This window comes from Balaenoptera musculus, chromosome 3, assembly GCF_009873245.2.
Source record: "Balaenoptera musculus isolate JJ_BM4_2016_0621 chromosome 3, mBalMus1.pri.v3, whole genome shotgun sequence".
Classification (NCBI taxonomy): Eukaryota; Metazoa; Chordata; class Mammalia; order Artiodactyla; family Balaenopteridae; genus Balaenoptera; species Balaenoptera musculus.
The window spans coordinates 9,234,420-9,247,431 of record NC_045787.1 but is presented as its reverse complement, the minus strand read 5'-3'; the positions used below and the strand labels follow the sequence as shown (position 1 = coordinate 9,247,431).

The window sequence follows — 13,012 nt, the reverse complement described above, 5'->3', positions numbered from 1 at the left end:
CTGTTGCTCAAACACCTAAGTTTGATTCCAGCATGTACCTAGTAAAGGCCCAGTGGTGGGAGACAGCCCTGGCCCAGGGTCCCAGCACAGGACTCAATCCTCAGGAGCTGGTGTACCTGAGAGCCCACAGTACCACGTGGGCTATGGCCTTGGGAGACGACTTCTTTCTGCAGCCAGGTAGCCAGCTCAAACCCAACTCGGTGGTGCAGGTGGACCTCCCCTGTCTTCAGCAGACGCAGGTAGCCCACCGTGAGCCCTGTCTGGCCAGGTAGCTGCAGCATGCCCCACTGTGATCCCGTCACACCTCATCATCCACAACAATCTCAAGTGTAGGCCAGTAGCAGTTCAGTCTCTCCAGCCTTGCTCTTCATGGTAGGGTTTTCTTTCTCCAGAGCCAAAGACCACGTACGTACAGTACCACCAAGCACAGCCAACCTCTAAAACAACCCACCACTGGCATGCCCCGGCACACCCAGCTCCGGGCTTCAGATCAGACTGTGGGAGGAAAACTTCTTTTCTACCAACTTAGGTCTTAGTGGTCTGGGGTGGTGGGCGGGAGTGCAAATTAATTGACAGTAGAGTCACATGCATGCGGGGTACTCAGTAATCTGAGTAATTCACTGAACAGCCAAGAGTAAAGGCTTATATACCAGCTTAATAGTGGAAAGGAGGGGGAACTAGGGCTTCCAGGGGAAATAAATGGAGGGTATGGCAGCTTCTATAGAGTTTATTTATGCAATTTCTCATCACTGTGCTAATGGTCGGTCTCCTTCTTGGCTGGAAGCTCCTCAGAGAGAAGATTTATGGCATCTACCTTCTCAGGAAGCTCTGCCTTTAGTCAGATAAGGGGAGCTCAGAAAAGGCTTCTTTTGGCATCTGCTGTATCTCAGATGTCTCCAGCTGAAAATAATCTTATGTCATTTTGTTGGGTCCCTTTAATAGTTTGGGAGTATTTGTTTAGGGAGCCTTGCTTATGGCTCCAGTTCTATGTCCGTAATCCTACTTTCTCAGACCATTCCACTTCCTTCATTCCTCAGTCAAGCCTGTGGTGTGAAAAGAGATGATTCAGGTCTTGCCAGACCTCAAGCCAGCATTCACATGACAGTGGCAACTCTGACCCTCCGCATTGCTAAAGCTTCAGCCAGGCAAGTAGCTGGCCTGAAGCCCATGCCTTGTTCTCAAAAACCAGGTCAAAGATCTCAGTCTACTGTTCAACTTTGGCGAGTACCTTAAAAATAAACCAGAAATAAACAGGCAATATTATATGATGGCAGTGTCACAACTCTTTGGATACTTGTAAACGTAGAACTAACTGGGACCGCTCAGTGTGGGGAAAGCAGCTCTTCATGAGAAGACTATTCTACTACAGAAAGATAAGTGGTGCCTGCACAAAGACCCTGAGTCATCTAGAAACTACTGAATTGTGTTTACTATGTAGCAAGCCTTCAGCTTTTACAAACTTCACTCACAGCAGTGCCAGGCCAAGGGTAAGTTCTCTTTTCAAGGGAGGGAGGTGTGATACATGGGGTGGGAGGTGAGAAATGGGACCAGCTGTAAGGTTGGGGCTGAGAGTTGATACATGTGGCCTGGAACCACGAGGTGGGGTTTGCAGGGAACTGCTGATGAAGGTAATAGGAAATGTGTTTCTTGCCCTTGGTATCTCTGATATTCCTTTTAGTATCTTTTCCCCTTGCTGACCTTTTTTTTAAATTTTTATTTTATATTGGAGTATAGTTGATTTACAACGTTGTGTTAGTTTCAGGTGTATAGCAGAGCGATTCAGTTATACATATACATGTATCTATTCTTTTTCAGATGCTTTTCCCATATAGATTATTACAGAGTATTGAGTAGAGTTCCCTGGGCTATACAGTAGGTCCTTGTTGATTATCTATTTTATATATAGTAGTGTGTATATGTTAATCCCAACCTCCTAATTTATGCCTCCCGCCCACCTTTCCCCTTTGGTAACCATAAGTTTGTTTTCTAAGTCTGTGAGTCTGTTTCTGTTTTGTAAATAAGTTCATTTGTATCATTATTTAGATTCCACATAAAAGTGATATCATATGACATTTGTCTTTCTCTCTCTGACTTCTCCTTGCTGACATTTTATTTCTGGCTCAGTGATGGGTGTTGTGCATTTTCTAGCTTGAATCACTCGGGCAAGTTACTTACCTTCTCTCTGCCTTTGATTCTTCATGTTTAAAATAGAGATAAAAATAGTGCTGACCTCATAGGACAGTCGTGAGAAATAAATGAAGACATAGAGAGTACTTAGAACCGTACTCGGGACATGTCCCGAGTTCACCACTGGCCCTGAGTTCACCACTGTTATCATTAGTCTTATGCCTCATGGCAATAGCAGCAGGACTAGTTCTAACTAGTGCTGGTTCTAGTAGTAGTGTCTGACTTGCTTATGCTTCTGCATAGGTTTCCCTTGGTCCAGTGGAGGCTCCCAGACAATGGTTATTCAGTGCACTTGTTCTGTGGGAAAGAGATAGAAAACTCTCAGTATATTTAAAGTTATCTCAGGCCTATTGCGATGAGGCCTTTTCTCCAAAGCCCATTTTTCATTTTATTTCAGGCACAAATCTTTTTTTATGCAGATGCTTAACATTTTTTTCCCAATAAAAAACACTCCTTTCACGAAGACTTTCTATTGGGCCATCGTATCTCTATTCTTCTAAGAAGCCCACTGGCAAATAATGGAACAGTGAGGGAAAGTGTTGGCAATAAAGAACTATCTGCAAATGACACAAGTAGCTGGAATCCCCACTACCTGTAATTATATTCGCCTGCACATGTGCAGAGCTTGATAAAAAGAAAGAGCCTGTTTTGTTGTTCCTTAATTTCAAGAGGAAACAACTGCCAAGAACTCTAGTCTTTAATGACCAAAACAAGCTTGCCTGAAACAGATTCAGACACATGAACACAAAGTAGCAGGTCAAATACATTTTGTGACCCGTTGCACCCTCCAAGGGGTTCCATCCATGTCTCTCTTTGATATGCCATTGTCCCTGTACCATCTACATGGTGCAACAAAAAGGGCCATCTCACGGTGTCTCCCGTGAACCACGAAAAATCTCAGGTAAAAAGTACATTTTTAGGCAAATCCTTTGAGATGAGGATATGCCGGAAGGATTTGAGTGCAATATCCAGTGTAGTTGAATTCCTCCTTTGGTATTGAATCTGCTGTGCTTTATACCAAAGAGCTCAGCCTCTTCCTACAGACATTGAAATTCATTTATTTCACTCATGGCACCATTTAAGCTTTTTTTTTTTTTTTTCCTCTGAAACTTCTCTGATGATAAGCTTGCCTCCACTTACAAAAACATCAAAGCCTGGAAAGAAATTGTTAGACAAGAAACAAGAAAAACACCTTTAGTTTAAACTTCAAATGAGACCAAATTGATTAGTCATCTGAGATTAAGTTGGCTTGGCAGTAAGCTTATAGCCAATCATGTTTATCACCCTGTTCCTATTCTAATTTCTCTTTTGAAACTTTCAGAAAACTGCCTACATTCAGGCATATGGTTAAGAGAGGCTGATTAAATCTAAAACCAAACTAGCTGTTGCCCTATTCGTGTCTTGTTTATTCTAAATAAGAAGAAAATAAACCAACTCATGGAAAAAAAGCATTATAGGCACAGACCAAAAGTAACAACTTATTAACGAAAATGTAAGTGTTATTTAATAATTTTATAGCATGTCTAATGAAGGGCAAAGGCAGAAGGCTTGTTACGTCAAATGCCCTTCCCCACGTGAGTTTTGCATGAGAAAAAATGGTCCTTGATGGCTTCCAGTGCTGGTTCCCCCCAAATCTCATCAGAACAGCCTGTTGCTAAAACCAAGCTGAGTTTATTGTTCACCTTGGCAAGGGACATCACCACTCAATGGAGCTTTGTCAGTGTCTCAGGGGGGTGAGGTGACATCAGATCTTGTTGAAGTTTGTCTTAAGGCGGGTCTTTCAAAGCTGGGACTTGCCACAGTTCAGGATTGGTAGAAACGGGAATTCAAGGCATCATAGGGCACAAACCGTCTGTTGATGTTTTGTGGAAGACTTCATGGGTCTTTCCCAAAGTTTCTGTATCGAACAGTCAGGTTATTTGCCCGGGCAAGAGTCTCCTGGGATAGTAAGTGTCGTTCATGAGTACAGTGAGATAATTAAGTGATGTTCGTGAAGACAGTCAACCCGTACTTGTATCCTCCTTGACCGAGTTGTGTGTGTGCAGGAAGTGGGGATGGGGAGTTGGGAGTTGGGGGCAGAGGGTTTCAGTTCTCCATGGCCTGAGAGGGTGCATGCATCTCAAGAACTGCTCTGTTTCGTCGTGGACAGGTAACCAGATGATACTGAGAGGAAATAGAGGGGCAGGTCACGTAAAGCTGTTGATTATTCAAAATTCATTTTCATTTAACTTTAACAGCATTTGGGCTCCAGTGTCCCTACCTCTCCAGCCGCACTCAGTTACTCCCTCCCAAGTAGGCGTAGAAAGTGTGACAGGGTCTCTGCTCTCAGGGACTGGGTCATTCAGCTAGAGGCTGACCCCTGGCCCAAGAAACCACCGTTATGTGTTTATTCACAGACATTCAGATTCAGACAGCGCACGCTTTAAGTACTGTGGGAGTTCATAGAAAATAAATATAATGGGGTGACAAGGCTTATTAAATACACGGGTTTCAACTGTGAAGAAAGAATAAGCAAAAATTGAGTATGTTGAATGTAAAATTTATTTTAAAGTTTATTCTCAGTTGCTTTAGAACATAGGTCTGATCATGTCACTCCTGTTTGCCTTTTGAATGAGTCCTAGGCCAACAAAATCTCTGACTGTCAATCAGTATTTGTTGAATGAACAATTGGTATTCATGCTTTAAGTTCGTAGAGAACAGATATTACAGAATCTGTAGCTAAAAAAAAAACAGAAAAATCTAGTTCTATAAAAACAGAGGGAAATTCTCAATTCTCATTAAAAATCTCTTGCAAGTCTGATTTTCCAGCATTAGAACATTTTCATGTATCCTGCAGACTTATTTATTAGTGTCAAAGGTCTGGATTTTTCTATTTCTCACGTTTTTTTCTGCTAGAGGTAGACATGCCAAGAGAAGTTCCAAATGCACAAGATGGAATCGGTGATTCACAGTGGCTGGAGCTCCCGTCCATCAGGGCCCAGGTTCTTGTCAGTTCATCTCCACTTCCTACCATGATGAGTGAAGTTAGCCACGGAGTTGCGTGTCCATTTTTCACAGGCTCCTTGTCCTGGCCGAGTTGCTGTATGGCCGATTGCGTGTCTCTCATCCAGAATTCTCTTCAGTTTCAATTTGCTCTTGTATCCCTCTGCATGTTCTACATCTATCCTAGGGATGGTAGCATTTTTTTAATAAAGAGCCTCCTTTGGAATTCCCCAGTTGTCCATTGGTTAGGACTCCGTGCTTTCACTGCTGAGGGCCCGGTTCAATCCCTGGTCGGGGAACTAAGATCCCACAAGCCAAAAAAAAAAAAAAAAAAGAGTCTCCTTGAGACCCTTGGGAAGGAAAGCAGCTGATCTGGCAGTTTCTGTAAGAATGCACACACGCTCATGGTGGAGGGGTGGGTAGTATAGAAATGAACAAAGACCATCCGAAGCTTCTGTCTCTTCTGAGCCTCCTGTAGCAGGGAAGTTGGCCACCATCACTTGTGTGTTTGGCAGAGACTCATAGGCAGGCAGGGGAGTGGGAAAACTTCATAGTGGAGGAAAGGGGAGGCTCCCACTGGGCCCTGATGCGAGGCTGTTGGCCTGGGGAAGCTGGGGGAGGGCTAAGGAGAAGCAGACCATCCTATATGATGGTTAGGGGTGCATGCTTGGCTTTCTCTGGTTGGTTTTCAGTTGGTCTCCAAATTAGGGAAGCTGCCAGTTATTAATCAAGTACTAGCCATTTGGGGACAATTGTTACAGTTATTGTGTAGCTTCCTGGATTGTCACTAGAGGTAATGTGACTTTCCCAATAAGTCTGCCTTAGAGCAGGCTGGCTTCCTGTGTTTATTGTGTAAGGGGCTGGTTTCCTGGGCAGGTTGCTGCAGGTTGTGGCTCAAAGTTCTATTTTTACACATGGTCTGGCCACTGCCCATTTGTATATTCCATCTCACAGTGGGGATATATGTGAAAGTTATAATGTAACAGGGCTCTGATTTTTAAAAATACTTTATTTTCAAATTGTATTTAGTTACAGTTGTAAAAAAACTAAATGTAAAATCACAGCAAGACCCTTTTTGACCCACCTCCTAGAGAAATGGAAATAAAAACAAAAATAAACATGGGACCTAATGAAACATAAAAGCTTTTGCACAGCAAAGGAAACCATAAAAAAGACGAAACAACAACCCTCAGAATGGGAGAAAATATTTGCCAACAAAGCAACTGACAAAGGATTAATCTCCAAAATATACAGGCAGCTCATGCAGCTCAATATCAAAAAAACAGACAACCCAATCCAAAAATGGGCAGAAGACCTAAATAGACATTTCTCCAAAGAAGATATACAGATTGCCAACAAACACATGAAAGGATGCTCAACATCACTAATCATTAGAGAAATGCAAATCAAAACTACAATGAGGTATCACCTCACACCAGTCAGAATGGCCATCATCAAAAAATCTACAAACAATAAATGCTGGAGAGGGTGTGGAGAAAAGGGAACCCTCCTCCACTGTTGGTGGGAATGTAAATGGATACAGCCACTATGGAGAACAGTATGAGGTTCCTTAAAAAACTAAAAATAGAATTACCATACGACCCAGCAATCCCACTACTGGGCATATACCCTTAGAAAACCATAATTCAAAAAGAGTCATGTACCACAATGTTCACTGCAGCGCTATTTACAATAGCCAGGACATGGAAGCAACCTAAGTGTCCATCGACAGATGAATGGATAAAGAAGAGGTGGCACATATATACAATGGAATATTACTCAGCCATAAAAAGAAACGAAATTGAGTTATTTGTAGTGAGGTGGATGGACCTGGAGACTATGATACAGAGTGAAGTAAGTCAGAAAGAGAAAAACAAATACCGTATGCTACCACATATATATGGAATCTAAAAAATAAATGGTTCTGATGAACCTAGGGGCAGGACAGGAATAAAGACGCAGACGTAGAGAATGGACTTGAGTACACGGGGAGGGGGAAGGGTAAGCTGGGACGAAGTGAGAGAGTGGCATGGACATATATACACTACCAAATGTAAAATAGATAGCTAGTGGGAAGCAGCTCCATAGCACAGGGAGATCAGCTTGGTGCTCTGTGACCACCTAGAGTGGGGGCATAGGGAGGGTGGGAAGGAGACGCAAGAGGGAGGAGATATGGGGATATATGTATACATATACCTGATTCGCTTTGTTATACAGCAGCAGCTAACACAACAATGTAAAGTAATTATACTCCAATAAAGATGTAAAAAAAAACAAAAAAAACTAAACCTAACCAGGTAATTTGGAGTAAATTATCTACCATAGGTTTTTCTCTCCCTTCAGTATTAAATAGATAGACCAGTCTGTAGCAGTGTGCACTAATTAATTGTAAAGAAAATATAAGAACCAGGGTGTTAGCCAATGACAAAGATTTAACATAATTTGTTGTCTCCTTGGATCTATTTTCCATTGGGACCTGAGTTGGTGGATACCCCTGAGTGTGTTTCTTGCAAAGAAGTGTTCATGAATTCTTGGTCTAAAGGTCTAGGGACCAGCAGACCTGGGTGAAGAAAGAGGAAAGAAATATATGGCTTGAAAGAAAAAAGAAATATATCAGAGATTGGTAGAGACGGAAGAAAAAAAGCCTTCAGTTAAAACTCGACCAGCTAAGAACACACACAATTCTATTGTCTAAACCACTTAAAAAACAAATTGCTGGGACTTCCCTGGTGGCGCAGTGGTTAAGAATCCACCTGCCAATGCAGGGGACTTGGGTTCGAGCCCTGGTCCAGGAAGATCCCACATGCCACGGAGCAACTAAGCCTGTGCACCACAACTACTGAGCCCACGTGCCACAACTACTGAAGCTGGCGTGCCTAGAGCCCGTGCTCCGCAACAAGAGAAGCCACCACAATGGGAAGCCCACGCACCACAACGAGGCGTAGCCCCCGCTCACCACAACTAGAGAATGCCCAAGCGCAGCAACAAAGACCCAACGCAGCCAAACAATAAATAAATTAATTAATTTTTTAAAAAATTGCTAAGAAGAGGTTATTGAAAAGGTGCTTTATGGAACTCGTGAGATTCTTTCATTGAACATTTGTTGGGCCCTACTATGAACCTGGCACTGGAAATATCTCCACTATTATTTGCTAACTATAGTCTGTAATCACATGGAGGAAAACACTATATATTTTCACTAAGACAGTGAATAGCTTGTGGCTTCCAAATTTAATATTTAAAAGAAATGACTATCAGGAGAGATAAAAGGTGAGATAATTCTTGCTTAAGGAAAAAACACTCTTTATGTTACTTTTGCACAAGTGGTATTGAAACCAATTATTTATTGAACACACACCATGCACAAGGGACTGGGTCAGGTGTCTGGAAAATGGAAAGTATTTCCAGAGTTGAAGGAATTTCGGGAAGCCTCGTAGAAAGGATGGACGCATACATCTGCAATGCATTGGTAGATAGTAAATGCGCCTCCTGAGTGGTATAAACTCAAGGGCTCCCTGGGGTCTTCTCTGGGAGGGTGCTATTTCCTTGCAGCTGGTGAGCAAGGGAGTTATCACAACACATTTGACAAGTCTTACAATTTCATTTGTCAGGTTGAAAGTTAGTACAACGTCCATGCCAGTGCATGTTTAGACATTTATTTTTCTTATATTACACTCTGCAGACAAGTGAGAGAGGAAATTTGACAAGCAATTTGTGTTATGTCAGTTACACCAAATCACATCCCTCGTCTGCCCCTCTAATCGCACAAAGCCCATGAGGCGTGAAGTTCCAGGGGCTTACGATGTTACTGAGAAGTATGGAAAGGACACAAGGAGACGTCAGCAAAAAGAATCTTCCCATCAGCAACTTGATATGACTGTCCCGTGACTTTCAGAAAGTGACTTACCTTCACCCACTTCTAGTAGTTACCTGGTGTTATGAGGTGAATATTTGTGTCCCCCCCCCAGAATCCATACAGTGAAGCCTTAACCCCCAATGTGATGGTATTCAGAGGTGGGACCTTTAGGAGGTGATTATGTTTGGATGAGGTCATGAGGGTGAGACCCTCCTGATGGGATTAGTGCCCTTATAAGAAGAGGATGCACATGCACCAAGGAAAGGCCGTGTGAGCACACAGAGAAAGTGCTGTCTACAAGCCTGGAACACCAGGAACCCAATCTACCAGCACCTTGATCTTGGACTCTCCACCCTCAGCTTCTGTGAGAAACAAATATCTATTGTCTAAGCACGCAATCTGTGTTATTTTGGTACAGCAGCCCAAGACAAAGACCCTGTCTCTCCTCACTGTGAATCTCTAGAGCAGTGACTCTCAAAAAGACACAATTTTCCCCCCCAGGGGATATTTGGCAAAGTCTGGAGACATTTTTTTCTTGGTATAGTGGGTTTGCTACTGGCATCTGGTGTGTAGAGGCCAGGGATGGTGCTGGCCATGCAGCATACAGGACTGCCCCCCACGGCAAAGCATGATCTAGCCCAAAATAGCAATAGTGCCGAAACTGAGGAAATTAGCTCCAAATTCGGTACAGACATCTCCCAAGAAGCCCTGGAAACCTGACACCTCTCCCCAACAGCATTATTAACTCCTGTCTTTTTCTGATAATTCCGAAAACCACCATGACTAGGAAACCCATCAAAACACTACTCTTGGGGCCAGATGCCATTAGCTGGAATGTGTTCCCTACAAATGATCGAGCTGGGCCCTCTCATCCGCTCTTGAGTCAGCACACCTTCCTCTCCCTGTGGGCTCACCCTGCGAGCTGTGCAGAGTGAGGTCTTCCAGCAGCTCAAGTGTGTATGTTGGGCATCCGTGGGGCAAGTGATGACACCGAGAGAGGACAGTCCAGAAGCAGTTCTGTGGCTAGTTTTCTTCAAACCATTTCTCTCACTCTGCATAGACCCTTTCTGTTTCCCAGGCAACTAAATGCATTACTGAAAAATATATGCATGCAAGATTTGTATGGTAAAAATAAAACAACATAATGTTAAATTTAGGACTAACATTTGAGATCATTCAGATCTCTGAAAGCAACTCCCTTCACTTGGGGAATAGCTTATGCTTCAGTTTTAAGTACTGTCTTGGGATGCCTGACTGGTGTTTGCATTGGTTGGGGTTCGGTGGGTTCTGCTCTTTTTGTTCCTGGCTACCATATAGGCGGAGAGATTGGAAGGCACGTCATTCAGTGCAGTGTTTGTGGAATGCCTGCCTTGATCCAGGCCAGTCCCAAGTACCAGAAGCTCAGGTGTTAAGTGCCTCAAGGACATTACTGAGGTGAACAGACCCTCACATTCTGCTAGAGACAGGCCTGGATTGGAGGGTGGGGAGGAGCCAAAGCATCTTCGGGAGAAGGGGACATAGGAGCAGCCTCCTAAACGGTGTGACCCCCGAGCTGAGCCCGGACAAGTCAGAAGAAACCAGACAAAAGAGCAAACAATGGAGGAAGCAAGAACACCAGGAGTTATACCCCAGTGACCCAACTCCTGTGCATAATTCACAAAACTACAACCAGGGCCACCTGGTGGGAGGAGAGAGCTCCCGAGACCTGCAGGGGCGCTGTTTGCCCATCCCAGAGAGCGTGTGGTTCATCTGGTAAGCGAGGGGCTGCCGTGGATGGGGTCAGAGGATGGTGACACACACTGGCTCGTGCTTCCCAGTTTAATTCTGCTGGGATGAAAATCTGACCAATTTGCATATGTTCGGGCATATGCAGACCTATTCCACTGTATCAAGCGATGGGATAGATTGACTTTCCTGTTCTTATTGACCTCCCAATGAACAAAGTCACAGTATTGAAGTAAGCGTCCCAAATTCGCCATCCTCCTAACTCCACTCACATTCTGTCCCTCCCGCAGGTAGACAAGAAACCCCTTGGTGGATAATGGCCTTTTTTTTTTTTTTTTCCTGGAGCAAGTCCCCAACTTTATTTCTACCTTTTCCCAAGACAGCTGAGGGACCTGGTCCCACGGGAACGGGCACGGGCTCCTGCTTCCCTTCTACCCCAAGCGGACCCTGAGAATAGCACACTGCGGGGCTCCCAGCTCGCTCACTGGCATCCCTGGGGACTTTCTTTGCCCCGAGAACAGCCCTCACCGGGGAGGCCAGGAGCCGATGAGGAGCGGGCTTGGCTGAAGGCAGAGCATCAGGGGAACCCGACAGCCCCTTCTCACCTTCCAGGGCCCCCTCGGGCCAAGTCCCCGGGAGGGGCAGGGGCGTGGGGTGGGTGTCAGATACAAACAAGGTTCCTGGAAACGGCAACGCAGGGTGACAGCAGCTTTGAGTCCTGACTGCAGGACCCTCACGTTCTTGCCGAGTTTCCCAGCATAATGCCTTTTACATGGAACAAAACCAGAAAACATTTTTTTTTTTTTTTGTCATTGCCGTTGGTGGTAAACTGTATGGGCTGAGACTTATTTCCCGTGTTCCTTCAGAACAAGTGTCCCAGCCCCTTCCTGGGCCATCAGCTCCCGGACGGGGGGGAGATGTGCCCTGGCAGTTTCCCCCGCTTCTCTGCAGCATGCAGAGCTGTGTGTGGGAATCATCTTTCATTTCCAAAATAGGGAGCCTTTCCGGTCACTGATTTCCCGGAGAGAACCACGGCCTTCTCCAGGTATTCTCCGTAATAAAATCTATTAAAGCGCCTGAAATTCACGAGGAGACTCAGTTGAGAGGAGTTACATAGGACAGAATTTAAACTTGATTTTCTGTTCCCAGTAAAGTGGGAGATTATCCCCAAGGAGACACCTGGGCGGCTTTCTGTTGCTGTTCAGAAACTGGTCTGCTTGTCTTCGCGTCCTGAGTTGGGACTGCGTGTTGTTGACTCTGGGGAACACGGAGCGAGTTTTCCTTCTAACAGAGTAAGATGAAGCAGAAGTCAGTGGTAATGACATTTGATGATCACAGCTGGTGTCGTGGGCTGAATCATCATTTTTATTTGAGTAAGTCTTGTTTATTTGATTTTGCTTATTTTGTCTCCATGCTAATCTTAGGGACCTAGAAGGTGGGGAGGTGATTCAAGGGATTTCCAAGCATGCTAGAAGTGGAATGACAGATTACATGGGATCACATGTGACGGAGGATATGAGAATATTTGTCAAATAAAACGAAGGATAGCTAACTGTTGTCTGTGGTCTCCTCTTCAAAGGAGCTGCTCTAAACATGAGCCTAAATCCAAATGTTGCCCAGTATATTCACTTGCTTCGGCTGCTCTAACAAAGTACCACTGACTGGGTGGATTAAACAATAGATATTTATTTTCTCAGGATTCTGGAGGCAAGAAGGTCTCAGCAGGGCTGGTTCCTTCTGAGGCTGGGTGGGAAAATGTGTCCCATGTGTCTCCCCTAGTTTCTGGCATTTGCTGGCCATCTTTTGTGTTCTTTGGCTTACAGAAGCATCACCTTGATCTCTGCCTTCATCTTTACTTGGTGTTCTCCCTGTATACGTGTGTCTGTCTCCAAATTCCTCCTTTTTAGAAGGACATCAGTCATACTAGATTAGGGACCTACCTTGTTCCAGTATGACCTCATCCTAAAAAATGACATCTGCAGTGACTTTGTTTCCAAATAAGACCTCATTCTGGAGTAATGGGGCCTAGGACTTCAGCGTATGAATGGGGGGGGGAGGGGAGATACCCAGTTCCACCTGTGAACAGTAGCATTCCCGTTTCCACCCTATTTCACCCGAAGTAGCCCCGTCGGCTGCTAAGCAGGCAGCCACTCTGCCCTTCACCACAGGATGGGGCTCAGCCACTTAATTTTACTGGTTAGAACCAGCAAGGATGGCAGTCCTGAGTCTCCAGCTAAAAAGGAAGGAAAGAAGAGAAGACAG

General features: G+C 44.5%; 1 protein-coding gene across 4 annotated transcripts in view; it reads left to right on the top strand.

Moving 5' to 3' along the window:
* The window catches only part of CTNND2 (catenin delta 2), a 930,783-nt gene that overhangs the window by 847,797 nt on the left and 69,974 nt on the right, over nucleotides 1–13,012 (top strand). The gene's annotated exons all lie outside the window — the stretch shown is intronic.